The following is a 14,858-nucleotide window of genomic DNA, read 5'->3' as shown; positions in this document are numbered from 1 at the left end:
GAAATAAGCAGATTGTATTTCATTACCAGAGTAAAATAGGCCCTTGCAAATTCTTAATTTTATGTATGTGTAACAGAATTCTACAGAACTTTCACTTGTAAAGTTATAAAAATTATGTGTTTATAAACTAGTTAAAGTCATATATTCACAATAAAGTGTAAAAATTTTAAATTACAGAGCAAGGACAGCTATGGACAAAAGAACTATGTTGAAATAATAATTTTATTTGTAAAGATATCGAAGCAACTTATGAAAGAATAAAGCTTTGTCATGCCTATATAACCTTTAAGATAAAATTGTCATGTTTTTCAACTTTTTCAGCATTTATTCTTTTGCTTATATCTGTAATCGTAAAATTCCCATTTCTGTTACATTCTCATGGTAATTTATTTTCTCATTGTAATAAAAGAAAAATCATCTGTCTAGTAGCAAGTCAATGCTATCTAATAAATTTTTTAAAAGCAGTTCAATTTTATTTTATAAAATACTCAGTGGAGATTAAAGTGCATCTGTTAAACAAGATAAGGAAAAGATAAGTATTTATTTATTTATTTATTGTTCCTTTAACAATACTTCAGAGAACATTTTTCCAGTGTTAAAGGGCAGTCATTACTAGAATACATAGGTATTCTTTATTCTACTAATGAAAAATGGAAACTTTTTATGAAATTGACACTGTCACCACAATGACATTTCTTAAATAATTAGTGATTCTTACTGAGATGTGGGATCATTGACTTAGTGGATATCAAACTGACAAGTCATCCTGATAAATTTCAGTTAATTTCTTATTAAAAATTACTTTTATTTCAACATATGCACTTGTGTTTCTGATATCGGTTACACAATTGGAAGTTGGTTTTGCATTATTTCTGATTTATTTTACTGCAATTCACACGTTGAATTTTACCTCAGTACTTACCATGCCTTTATAAATAACAGTACTACTAGTTTTGATTTCACCTTTCAGAGAATCTCACTGCATTATACAGGCAATGAAAAAAGATTCTGTTGCAAAACTGCTACTTTTTTGTTTCCCAAAGAAGGATACTGTGCGCAGACAACTTAAACCCTGGGTGGATGCTGTTCTCAACCGGATTTTGGAGTGTGTGTGGCCTGGCATGTGTTAAGAACCAATGAAGACTTCTTAGAAGCCCCTTGTATCTCACAGAGAAAAAAGGTGAGAGCTTTGAGGTGGAGGAAGGTAGTAAAAGTCATGCTTCATGTATCCAGAAACTCTAAAGCACTATAGATTTATCTGAGGCTGAAATTTGTGTATGAAGGGATGAACTTTGATGGTCTCAGGTTATCATCTTTCTATATGAATTAGAATTACAGATGTGGAATCATAGAATCAACCAGTTTGGAAAAGATTTTTTAGATCACCAAGTCTAACCTTTACCCTAGGACTGCCAAGGCCACCACAAAACCATGTCACTGAGGGCCTTGTCTACACAGTTTGTGAGCACTTCCAGGGTTGGTGACTCTACCACTGCCCTGGGCAGCCTGTTCCACAGCCTGAGCACCCTTTAGGGAGAATTTTTTCCTAATCTCCAGTCTCAGCCTCCCCTGGTGCAGCTTGAGGCCGTTTCCTCTTGTCCTGTCACTTGTTACCTAGGAGAAGAGACTAACCCCACCTCACTGCAACCTCCTTTCAGTTAGTTGTACAGCGTGATAAGGTCCCTTGAGCCTTCTCTTCTCCAGACTAAGCCACACCCCGCCCCAGGTCCCTCAGCCGTTCCCCATCACACTTGTGTTCCAGTCCCTTCACCAGCTCCGTTGCCCATCTCTGGCCCTGCTCCAGCACCTCAATGTCTCTCTTGTACTGAGGGACCCAGAACTGACACAGGATTTGAGGTTCAGCCCCACCAGTGCCCAGTACAGGGGGACAACCACGGCTCTGGTCCTGCTGGCTATGTTATTGCTGATAAAGGCTAGGATGCCACTGGTCTTCTTGGCTGCCTGGACACAAGCTGCTCATGTTCAGCTCCATCAACCACCACTCTCAGGACCTTCCCCATGAGCAGTTTCCAGACACTCTTCCAAAAGCCTGGAGTGTTGCAGGGGGTTGTTGTGGCCCAAGTGCAGGATCCAGCACTTTGCCTTGCTGAAGCTCATACCATCGGGCACAGCCCATGGATCCAGCCAGTCCAGATCCCTCTGCAGAGCTTCTTACCCTTCAGCAGATCAGTACTCAAACCCAACTCGGTTTTGCCCACAGATCTACTGAGGTTGCCCTCGATCCCCTCATCCAAATCACCAATGAAGATATTAAACAACACTGGCTCTAACACCGACTCCACTAGTGACAGGTCACCAACTGGATGTTTTACCATTTACCACCACTCTTTGGGTTCAGCCATGCAGCCAGGTTTCAACCCAGCAAAAACTGCACCTATCCAGGCCATGAAAATATTCGTACCTTATTTTTTTATGTGTATCAGATGCTGCATGTAGGCTTCACTCTCTTAGAAGCAAATTATCACTTAAATTTTTTTTAATTGAGGTTTTGTAGTGCCAAAGCAAATTTACACCAAAAATCAGCATCCTAAGTATACAAGAACCCCACCATCTATCATTCAGACTCCCGTCACAGCTCAGCGTACAGCCTGGATCCATATGTCCTGTAGAAATGAAGTGCATTTCATTACAATAAAAATGTTGAAACAGAAGTCAGTTTTCTTCAGTGTTTTAAGAGTGGAGGGTAAGTTATCTCTTTACAAAGGAAGATGATTGGTATTATCTCATCAAGAATTTCCAAATCTTATTTTAACTGCTTCTTGTAGCAAGCTAAAAAGCATCAGAAATATATGCTGTTGATCCTGACAGCAGATTCTAGGAAATAGCTTCTATAGGAAGGAAAAGAAGGAACAGGAGGGAGCACAGAGGAGCTCTGTGCTGCAAACTAGATCAAACCATCACTGTCATCTGTAAGGCCTGAAGTGGGGAGAGATTTAAAGCGCAAACAACATCAAATAACTCCCCATTCAATGTTATTAAAAAAAAGGATTAATGTCTAAAAATAAAAAATAGAAAAGTGATTTTCCCTTGCTGTTCTCCCTATTATGTCTTCACAAATGTGGGTGATTAGCTGTGAGCTACAGGTGCACGAGGACAACTTTCCCAAAACGGCTGCTGTTCTTTTGTAGATTAAGTTTGCTTGTGTTGCATTTCTCTCCGTGATCTTTTGCTCAGTTCTGAGAATAAATCTAGCTACTTGGACTAACAATTTTTATGGATGTCCATAGTATTTAGCTTCCAATTAGATGCATGAAGATGCAAATTGGATGGTTAGATACACAAGTACTTTGATTAGTCTGTAAACCCATCTTGAACCTGGGAAGTCTCGGTATGGATTTTTTGTAGTTGGAATTTTTGTTTTCTTAAAAGGACACTGAACCTTTGAAATGCCTCCAGTTAATGGTTGGTTGGGTCAGTTGTTTATGCTGACTTTCTAGATGAAGAAAATATTACAAGCCTGAAACCCAGCTTGAAAACATATAGTTAAGCTAGAAATACTTGCAAAATAATGTAACAGATAAAGCTCTGAAGAAACAGAATTTATTTGACAGTCTTGAAATTTTTTTCAATGACTGTACAAAAGCGTTAAATGGGAATGGCATGGGGATGGGCACCAAATCAGTAAGCACGAGTAAGTCTGTGAAATCAATGTTTTGCTTTTCACATACACAAAACTTGATGCAGCCAATGCTATACAACTCCCATCAATTGCCTGGGGTGACAGAAGATTTGTCAATTGCTTATTGACTTCTTTGAAGCCATAGGGGGGTAATGGAAATAGTTGCAAAGTTAACTGTGTAATATAAAAGATACTGCTCCTGAGCTGATGTGTAAATATAGGCACAGTAGATTCTCTAGAGCTTACCAGTTTTTCTGCCATAATAGAATTTTGTTATTGACATTTCATCAATAGGAAGCGGAAACAATGTTGTTATAGTGGCAAAATTGCAAAGGTGTGCATAGGTAACATATTCAACAGGTAACATCATGAACATTTTGAAAGTATATAATATTAAAAACATTGGGACTTTCAGAAGTGGTTATCTGTTCTGCACAGTCTGCCCTAGCACAGACTTGGTGTCTCTAATTGTCTCTATGTACGGAATACACTGAAACAATTATAGAGACATATGTAGAGACAAAGAGGTCTCTATGTATGGAATACATGAAAATATTTGCCTTCAGCATCTCTGTTTTTCCTTGGACAGTTACCTGCCTTCCCACTCAGGTGACAACGTTTCTACAGATCTTAAACTTTATTTCGCTTTCTTTGGGCTGAATATGATTTCTCTTATCTCCTGGTTTAGATCAGTGCTTTGAACTGTTTTTATGCTTCGCATGCTTTTACTCTGCTTGCTTCCTTCCTTGACAGTTCCTCACTGTTCTAGCTTTGTTTTGTGGCCTTTATTCTTTTCAAAAGCCTAAAATACTCACTGCATTAGATGCTCTTGGAAGGCTGAGCAAGAAGATGCCGAAGTGCCAGTGGCACTAGTATTTTGCATCAGCATCCTCATGTGCTTGGCTAGTGAAAGCCCAGGGACTGTTTTCAAAAAATGAAACCCCAAAAAAACCCTTCCTGAAATGTATTAGGTAGAGAGAAGATGGGTCACAGTCTGAATGCATTAGACTGTTGTTCAGGTGTTTAGGAAAACGACAGTAAAATCCCTGTTCTCCTAGAGACTTGCTATTTTGTTGAACATCAGGTGCTTACACCTTGATTTTTGTAAATGTGTGCTTAATTCTAATGATTAATGCACATCTAAAAATGTCCATTTTTCTGGTGAATGTTAAGACCACAGCTAAAACTGAAGCATCTTTGCTGAATCAAACTTTGCTGAATTGGCTGCTTCCTTTTTGAGTTTCCACTCTGGAAAAACTGGGATGATGTGTCTTTCTTCTTGTTGCTCTCCTTTGACATATATGATTCTTTTGCACTAAGCTGTTCCACAGGAGTTCCTGTTCAATTTAGTAGGATGACTAGTGAAAAAGTTACTCTTCCCTGCAGCTAAAGGCATCTCCTCATCAGACTCTGAACATTTTTACTGGGCCCACAGGCTCTAATTCTTCAGTTATAAATAGCATATTTCACATTTAACAGCTGTAAAAGCAGCTATTTCTTCTTATGCTGCCTACTTAGTCTTCTTTCTTCCCCTAGGTATAAGGTATGAGAGATAGCATTCAGTTTCTGAGTCAGAAAAGTGAAAAGAGTAAATAAAAATAAATATATGAATTGAAAATACACTATCTGTGGTACAAACAGAGTACTCTCAAATGCTATTTAAGATTTACGTAATCTGACACATGATAAAAAATGCTGTAGCAGAAAACAAAAGAAGAAAAAGCTTTTAAGGCTAATAAACTTTCCACTGAAAAGTAACACCTGACACTTCAAAGCGAAAGAACCGATTTGTTTTCTATGTCTTGCAGAAAACAAATCAATGGTCTTTTCTTTTGAAACAATAAAGTACTTGAAAATGTAACATACATATGTAACCTACAGTGGAGCCAAGGGTGGGAGGAAGGTTTGACATAAGCTAGGGTTTTTTTTTTGTTTGTTTGTTTGTTTTTTTTCCTAAATACCACTTAAACAATTATTCCCAGTACTTCAGTGTCAAAGTAATCTTCTTCCTTTTATCTTTAGTTCCTGTTTGAGGAAGTAAATCCTTCTAATACCCTTAGTGTGAAGGCAGACAAGCATCCTGGATAATAAGTCAATCATGCTCTTGCTTTCTGTCTGTTCTTCCCTGGTTTTTTTAGCATAGAAGCCAAATTTCAACAACTGATTGAAAATTTTCTGTAACAAGATTTTAAATGGTAAAAAATTATGACTTTGTCATAAAGGTAAGATCACAAATGCACAATGAAGTAAGATAATGTATTCAGGGAAGTTAAATAGATATTTCTAGGTGGTGGTTACAAAAAGAGAATTAAGTGGTTTAGCATCAGTTGAAGGCATTCAGTTAGCAGTCACAGCACAAAGCCAAATGTAAATTTTACAAAACAGATAGCTAGTAAAGATCCATCATATATTTAAAAGTGAGTAGATACTGTTTCAATATTAAAAAACTAGTAATGTGATGCATCACCTGCAGAGATATGAATATTTTGCCTATATATGCCGTAAGCAGAAACTCTTTAAAACCTTGCACACTGAAAAGGACAGAAGAAATTTATGGGGAAAGAGGAAAAGCAGCAGATTTGGCAAGATGCATTTTGATGAGTTACTAGACTTAAAAGTGAGGAAGCAAGAGAGCTGCAGCTGAAAGCTCTATGAACCTGCTGAATACCTCTTCAAAGGAGCAGATTAAAAAAAAAAAAAAAATCCTCAGTTATCTTTGGAGATCCACAGCTGTGTAAATAGAAAGCCCTTCCCCTCTGATAAATGCTGTTTTGAATGTGCTTCTCAAAGGGTAATCAGGAGGTTGATAATGGTATGGGTGATGTCATTATTTTGTGACTGCTTGCTCTGGGCTCAGTACTGATTTGATTCCTACAGTAATGTGTCACACTCTTGTCTCTGTTCATTGGTCTCTGTGTGTACCTGTAAGTGAGGTGTGATGAGTCCTAGCTATGCCCAGGGCTGCTGCTGGAACAGGGCTACCAGAAGAAAGATGTTGGTGCCCTGGCCCCTGTGCATAGCTGGGCATTCTCTGTGATGCAGTGCTCAGCACATGGAGCCTCCTCCAAGCAGCCTCACCTCTAGGCCTTCATTCTGGATCTGTTGTCTAACCTCCCTGAGGTGGTGTTCTAGTTAAACAAAGCAGAAAAAGACCGGAAGTTCAACCAGCTCAGTCTGTGCCCCAAAACCTGTTAGCACACCTGGGGGGATGAGGTGTGTTGGTAAAGGGAACAAGTGTCACAAGTCTGAGATACTTTTTGGGTTGTAACAGCTATGAATGTATAGAAGTATTACGAGAGAGATGCTTTGCATCTCTCTCCTAATATGTGAAATTTTCCCCGAATATGTGAATTTTTTTCAAAATGTGAAATTTTCCCTTAAAATGAAAAAATAAAATAGGAGTATAGACTTTCATACACAAAAAGTGTTCAGCTTTTTGAGGCCGCACTGTCTTCCAGCAGTGGAGCTGGTCACCTACAGCAGAGAGCTTGTGTGACTCACAGAGGGTCTTGTAGGAGATAAGCTAGAGATAAGCAGCTTGAGAAAAGACCATACTTTTGTGGGTGTATCTGTACATTACTTTGTATAATGAAACCTCGAGATAGGCCTTGAATGCCTGAAACTACCAAAGGAACAGAATCTGAATAGCATGAAGCACATCGTCCCCATAGCCTTTTGGCCTTCAGAGTTGTATTCCTGAGCCTAGCTGCAGTTCATTACCCAGTAATGAACTTTTACTTGCTATTATAGAAACTTCTATGAACAAATTTGAGCCTGTGGGTCCCTGCTGTGGGATGCTATTAGACAGCCTTCACTTTGATTTGTAAATATGTGCTTGGCAAAAGTGATGTGAAAAGCTGTGACAATATATTTACAGTACATGAAAGATATGGGACTCGCTGTTGTCCTGGAACTGAAGCATCATATTTTAATAGGGAGATTAATTTAACCAACTGAAAATATACTGAGAAATGAGACAGAATATCATTCGTTAATATATCAAAGTGGGTATATTTCAAAAGGTATGATAGCTGGAATAGACATTATGGGCTCACTTCAGGAATAAATTGGTAAGAACCTGTGGTTGTCAATATGCAGGGGGTCAAACTGGATATGATAATGGTCCGTTTCAGTTATTAAAAATTGGTGAATCTAACAATTCCAGTAGAAATACTGGCTCTGACTGCCATTTGCACTGTGACATTTTCAAATCCATCTGGAAGCGTTAAGTGGCCTTAAAGCAGATGCAAGGTCTAAGGACTTTGTCTCTTCGCTAGTATGACTGTAAAAACAGGTTGTGTGTAAATAGGAACTGAAAGCTTTATTTCAAAGCTTGTCTGCAAGGTTTTTGGGGTGGGAGGAGAGAGTCCATCTCCATCTTAGCTCCCTTCTCAGGTTTCACAGTGAAAATAATATATTCTATGCTGACTGTAAAAGAAAGGTTACTCACATCATTTTTCATTGTTTTTATTCAGAGACAATGTTTCTGACCCAGAGATGAAGCAAGATTTTAAACTTTTGGGCCTTTTTTCACCTTGAATCTTTTCCTGTATTTTTTAAAGTATTCATACTTGCGTTGAGAAGCCAAATTTTTCAAGATGATCCTACGTGAACAGGATTAAGCAACTCAGGTCAAACTACTTACTTAATCACTGTATATTCTTCATGCAATTGGCAAGAAATTATATTTCATATAGCATTCTTTATAGTCTCAATGTTTAGTATTCCAAGAGATGAAAAATGAAAGGCAAATATCATGACCTTTTGTATCTCAGTGACCTGAAACTGGGAATGGGTTGCAATTTAAGTGCAAAATTCAATCCCACCTTTAAAGAATCTGTAGGGTCTTTTGAAATATGTCTGGGACATTCAGAATGGAAAGGATATAATGTCATAGCCTTCCAGGGAGAAGAGCTTTGAAAATTGCCATTTTCCCTTCACACATTAAGGCACTTATGATTCAAATTCATGGATTTGATTAAAAGAAACTCATAATTTGTCCCGGAAGCAAACCTGTTTTCCCTTTTAATTGTTTTATTTGTTCCTACTGCAGAAGAGATGACTCATGTTTCAGTTTATGCCATAAAAAATACCATTTTTTTTCTGTTTTCCTATCCAAAAGTGTTTCACTTTGTTAAATCATCATTTAATGACACAGCTATGCAATTTCCACTCAGTATTCTTTAATAGAATGAATTCTGACAGTCAAACAACAGAATTTAACCTAAGCATATTTTTGAGTATCACTCAGCAAAAGAATTAGGCCTTAGCAAAGGTCTAAGCATGTGCTCAGCCCCATGGAAATAAAGAAAGGAGAATTATACATGTCACAGAGTGAGTAAATTTTAGGAACAGTCAGACTTGAAAGGAAGATATGTTTCCCCCTGGAAAATATGCTAACAAAGAGTTTATTGAATATACTACCTGGTCCCTACATATTAGTGAATACGGTGAGATATGCCTGGCTGTTCCTGGCAGAGGAAGTTTGCATGGTGCAGGAGCCCCACTGGATGCCTGCACTTTCCATGCTTTAGCCTCTGATAATCATTTCTTGAAGAGCCCTGCAGCTCCAGCAGGAGAGTATGAAGACTCCTTTCTATGCTAGTTTTGCAAGTGAGGGGTAACATCTTAAAATCTGTCTTGAACTGCCTCATATTCAGAAGCATGTACCTTGATTACCCTTCAAGGGGTGTAGGTTTTAAGCATAGGGATTCAAGTTCCATTATTCACATCAAAACCCTGAGCAAGGGCAATATTGTTCTATCCTCTATATTGGATAGAAAAGAGAAAGGCCCAGCTGATCTGCAAGAGTGTAATGCAGCTGCAGTGACAAAGGCCTGCAGGGGGTGATGTCGAGTGATGCAGATGGTCCAGATACGTTCAGAAGTGGGTTTCAGCCCCTCATTTCAAGATACAACATGTATGTGACTGACAACCATTGAAACATAGCACTGCAGGAAAGTCTCTCCATCTGGCATCAGGCAGATTCTTAGACAGTGGTTTATACCAGATGTGCTTACACAGTTCAGCCCACAAGGAAATGAGAAGATGTTTCATGATTTTTCTGACTGGAGTGGAACTAAGGCAAACATCTGGATTGCTGCAGCAACAAAATGGACAAAGGGAAACCTGCTGGCTTGGTTTTTAAGGAGGCAAGAAATAGACTTCATGGCAATGAACATCAAATACGTGCTATGCTAGCTTGGAAACAGTATCTAAATTAGACTTCTATGTTTGGTGTCATGACTGATAGCTACAAATGTAAGCCAGTGATATGGATATGTGTGCCTTATAGAAGAAATCACTGTGTTGAAGGTGTTATAGTTCTTGCTGTTTGTTTCACTATTATTCCACTGTCTTCATCAGATAGACAAAGGTGCATTACCAGCTGTCATGGTTTAAGCCCAGCCGGCTTAAACCACGTAGCTGCTCACTCCCTCCCTCCCTTCCTCCACCACTCCTGGAGGGATGGGTAGGAGAATCAAAAGAATGTAACTCCCACTGGTTGAGATAAGAACAGTCCAGTAACTAAGGTATAACACAAACCACTGCTGCTACCACCAATAATAATAATGAGAAGGGAAATAACAAGGTAAGAGAATACAACTGCTCACCATCTGCCGACCAATACCCAGCCCGACCCAAACAGCGATCTAATCCTTCTGGGTAACTCTCCCCAGCTTCTATACTGGGGCACAACGTGCTCTGGTATGGAATACCCCTTTGCCTGGTTTGGGTCAGGTGTTCTGTCTCTGTTTCCTCCCGGCTTCCCCTCCTCCCTGGCAGAGCATGAGGCTCAAATTCCTTGGTCAGAGTAAATATTACTTAGCAACAACTAAAAATGTCGGTGTTACCAGTGTTGTTCTCAGGCTGAAAGTCAAAACCACAGCACTGCACCAGCTACTAAGGAGAAAAACGACTGCTGCTGCTGAACCCAGGACACCAGCCAAGCCGTAAGCAAAGGGTATTCATGCATAAGCTTTCTGTCAGTTTTGACCTCATCAGTGCCAAGCTTGTTTGTTAGTATTTTTGGAAGAAGCAGACAGAAAGTACCAGAGTTAGAAATGGGATCTTGAACAATGTTCTTAGATTTTTGTTACCCAGTAATCTACCAGTAGTGCCCACTAGCATGTAAATCCCATGAATAACCATGAAGACACCAGTGCAGGATGTGAGAAAAGAAGAGCCTGGTTGGACATGTTCGTCTTCCAGATTTCTCTAATAAAATTTGTCTCCTTTAAGGCAGTTTGTCTTGAATGTTCTCTCACAATTATTTCCCTAGTTCCTATTTCCTTGCAGTATTTGGTAGTATTTATAAAGCTTGAACTGCCAGGCTGATACAGCTTTGCAAGAGCCAACTAAAGTGCATTTTTCTGCTTCCCGTTGTTCCAGAGAGAATTTGAAAACATGAACCTCAACACCAAAAAAAACCCCACAACAACCCAACAATCAACCAATCAAAAAAAAAAAAAATATGACAACAACAACAAAAAAGAAACAACAAAATCACCAACCAAAAAAAGGCAAAGCAAAATAAAAGAATGAATACCAAAACCCTGAGACCTTTAAAAGCTTGCTCATATTTGGAGAAGGGGAAGATTTTTTTTTTCACTTGGAATTGCTGCATTTCTTTGAAAGTGTTGTGGTTTAAACCCAGCCAGTAACTCAGAACCATGCAGCCACTCGCTCATAGCCCCACCTTGTTCCCTCCTGCTCCTGCAGGGATGGGAAGGAGAATCAAAAGAATGTAACTCCCACTGGTTGAGATAAGAACAGTCCAGTAACTAAGGTATAATGCAAAACCACTACTGCTACCACCAATAGTAATAATGGTAAGGGAAATAACAAGGGGAAAGAATGCAATTGCTCACCACCTGCCGATCGATACCCAGCCTGATCTGAGCAGCAATCTGAGCCTCCTGCGTAACCCTCCCCAGTTTCTATACTGGGGCATGATATGCTGTAGGATGGAACCTTTGGCTAGTTTGGGTCAGGTGTCCTGTTTCTGCTTCTTTCCGGCTTCCCATGCCCCTCCTCCCTGGACTGAAAAGTCTGTGATTGGAGTAAACATTACTTAGCAGCAACTAAAAACATACATGTGTTATCAGCGTTGCTCTCAGACTAAAGTAAAAAACACAGCATTGCACCAGCTACTAAGGAGAAAAATCACTGCTACTGCTGAACCCAGAACAGAAAGGAAGAGCCATGTTTCTCAGCAGATTGCATCACAACTGTTGATAGGACCAGTGAGATCCATACTTCTTTTTCAACACTGAATAAAAGGAAGAAAAGATTGGCAGTAGCAAATTAAAGAAAACAAAAGGAAAGCGAAAGCAAAAGCAGAACCAGGTTCTAAAAAAGCTGTAATTCTGCAGTATACTATATAATGGAGCATGAATGTTAAATGGCTTATGAAAAAAATATAAAGCAGAATGAAAAATAATTATGAATTGTTGAAGGAAACATTTACTTCTGTCTAAGCTGACCTTTCCAGCAGCATACCGGCTCCGAACAAGTGAAGGTCAAGGAAAATGATGCCATTGAGTAGAATTATTCTTTAAAGTTCTGTTGTTTTTAAGAGGCTGCAATTTTTTTTTTTTAATTTAGATCCTTTAACAGACTAACATTTTTCTTTCTCTAAATAGAACAGCTCATAGGAAAAAATACTAATAGTCTGTAACACTTTTGCAAAAATCATTGTTCAATGTTATTAAAATTTTATGAATTTTTTGTCTTTTCCTGTTTTCTTATCAATTTTATTTCACAAAATGAGACTCAATGCTTCAAAAATGTTTTGAGATTTTGTAATTGAAAACAATTGTTCTAGAAGTATTAATTCTTTAAAGAAAGATGTGCTTGCCTCTTATGAAAAAAAGGCCAACATGAATAATACAGTGAAAAGGAAAGATTGAATTAATTGTTCCTATGCTTTCTTCCTTAAAATTGAATTATTCATCATTCCTTTTAAAAATGCACAGAAGATAGCCTGGTTGTTTTTTGTTGTGTTTTGTTTTTTTTACTTAATACCCCCACTGGAGGTGCACATTAAACAAAAATGGATCCATGCCTAGGAAGCATCCACAGATTCTGATTAATTAGCATACTTTGAGTGTCACCTGGTTTGTGGCTTCTCTGGGTTTATATTTGAAAGCTAAATCAGATGCTGCTTCCCAGCTGAAGTGTAACCTTATCATTGTAATTCCTTACGTGTTTTTAGATGATGACTTCTTATCATATTCTTTTTTGGATATGAAGACACTAAAGTTTAGTAATGTTTCAGTTTCACTCATGTCTGTATCAACTGGCATTAACTTAAACTGTTAGGGTAGGAAAATGCAATATAAGTGAATTGAAAATGTCAAATTCAGAAAATGGTAGATCAGGGATGTTAGGTGAAGCAGAAAAGCTGCTTCTAAGAGGGAAGTGGACAAATGGCATTTTTCTATCTATGAATATAATCCTTATTTTTGATAATTTAGTATACTAGAGTAATACATGAAGGATGCTGCTCAGGATATGGTAAGCATATGCTCTTTATAGAGTATTTATTTATGAAAGAACCAGACAGTCTGTGCCAGTGTTAAATAACTTTTGTGACCAGGTGAAACCGATTACTTGACTCAGGGGTCAGTCATAGGTGCTGCTAACCCAGAAGCTGTTATTTTATGTGACCTTCCTCTTGTCTGCCACTTCCTCAAATGTTGTCATTTGGGAAAACCTCCTTACAAATTCCGCTTTGCTCTTCTCTCTGTCTTGTCTTGCTGTCCCCTGCAAGATATTTTCTGGCAGGATCTGAGATGTAGAGAGGGAGGCAATATTTGGGGTACATGAGGCTGACCTCCATGGAGGGCTTCAGAGACTAACAAAGCATCTAGTGAATCTTCCTAGGAAACTCAAGTAAGCATGGACTGTAGTGATATGTATTTCTGATTAAATACTTCTATGTGATTTACCTGCATTCAAGGTAGATGATTTGGGGTCTTCCAAGGTTTGGAGTGGATGTAAGGAGGGCATTGGAATGTCCTGCCTTGATGACACAATTTTCCTTGCTTTGGGAGCTGTTAGACTCTAAAGCTTTTATAGCAGGGAAATCTGGAGCTCTTTTAAGGCTTGTTGTGGTTCAAACCCAGTCACCCACACAGTTCCTACTCCCCCACCCCCCTCTTTCCTTCCCCCTCCCCCTGCTCACGGGAGGGATGGGGAGGAGAAGCAAAAGAATGTAACTCCCACGGGTTGAGATAAGAACAGTTTAGTAACTCAGGTATAACACAAATCACTACTGCTACCGCCAATAATAGTAATGACAAGAGAAATAACAAGGGAAGAGAATGCGATGCCACCCGCCGAAATGAACCAGACCAAACAGAGAGTGCCCTTCTGGGTAACTCCCAGTTACCTCCCCGGGCATGACGTGATGTAATATGGAATACCTCTTTGGTCAGTTTGGGTCAGGTGTCCTGTCTCTGCTTCCTCCCAGCTTCCCCTCCTCCCTGGCAGAGCATGAGGCTCAGAAAGTCCTTTGTCAGAGTAAACATCAGTGTTCCCAGGCTGAAAGTCAAAACACAATGCTGCACCAGCTACCAAGGAGAAAAAATTGACTGCTACTGCTGAACCCAGGACAGTATCCACCCCTTATTCCGTACCATTCATGTCATGCTCAGATCCCACATTTTCAATATACCATCGCTCTTACATATATACATACATGCACAGTCAGAGAGAAAGATCATTTCTTAATGCATGGACTGGTCCCTATAAAGCTGCTGAGTCCATTCTGTCCATGATGTCAGGTTCCATCTCTTGTAACAGTCTTTCAGAGCAAGAGAGGCTGTGTGCAGTGTTCACACTCATGAATTACCTGGGCAATAGTGTATATTGCTAAGTCCACCCCTTGATCACTAGCCCATCTCAATGTTGTATCTTTGCTCTGATGGCCTGAAGTGCCATGGGCCCACCAGGCCCAAAATTATTCACCCTCCCATTCAGCAACTTCTGCAATTTGTTGCTGGGGACTCCATACAGCTGCCTTCCATCTCCAATGCTTCCAAAGCACTGGAGGGGCCCAGTGGACTAGATAATTGCCCCTACTGTCCCACACACCCTGCCACTCATGACTATCCAGCCTTGGGGAAAATCTCCTGGTCCTCCTATATCGTCGTCTAACCCTAGACAAGACCTCAAAACGACTGTATTTAACTTTTGAGATCAGACAAAATGT

The sequence above is a fragment of the Neopsephotus bourkii genome, unplaced genomic scaffold (genome assembly GCF_033783945.1).
Source record: "Neopsephotus bourkii isolate Nb327-2 ecotype Australia unplaced genomic scaffold, CSIRO-AGI_Nbou_v1 NB_246, whole genome shotgun sequence".
Taxonomy (NCBI): domain Eukaryota; kingdom Metazoa; phylum Chordata; class Aves; order Psittaciformes; family Psittacidae; genus Neopsephotus; species Neopsephotus bourkii.
This window is presented reverse-complemented; position numbering follows the sequence as displayed.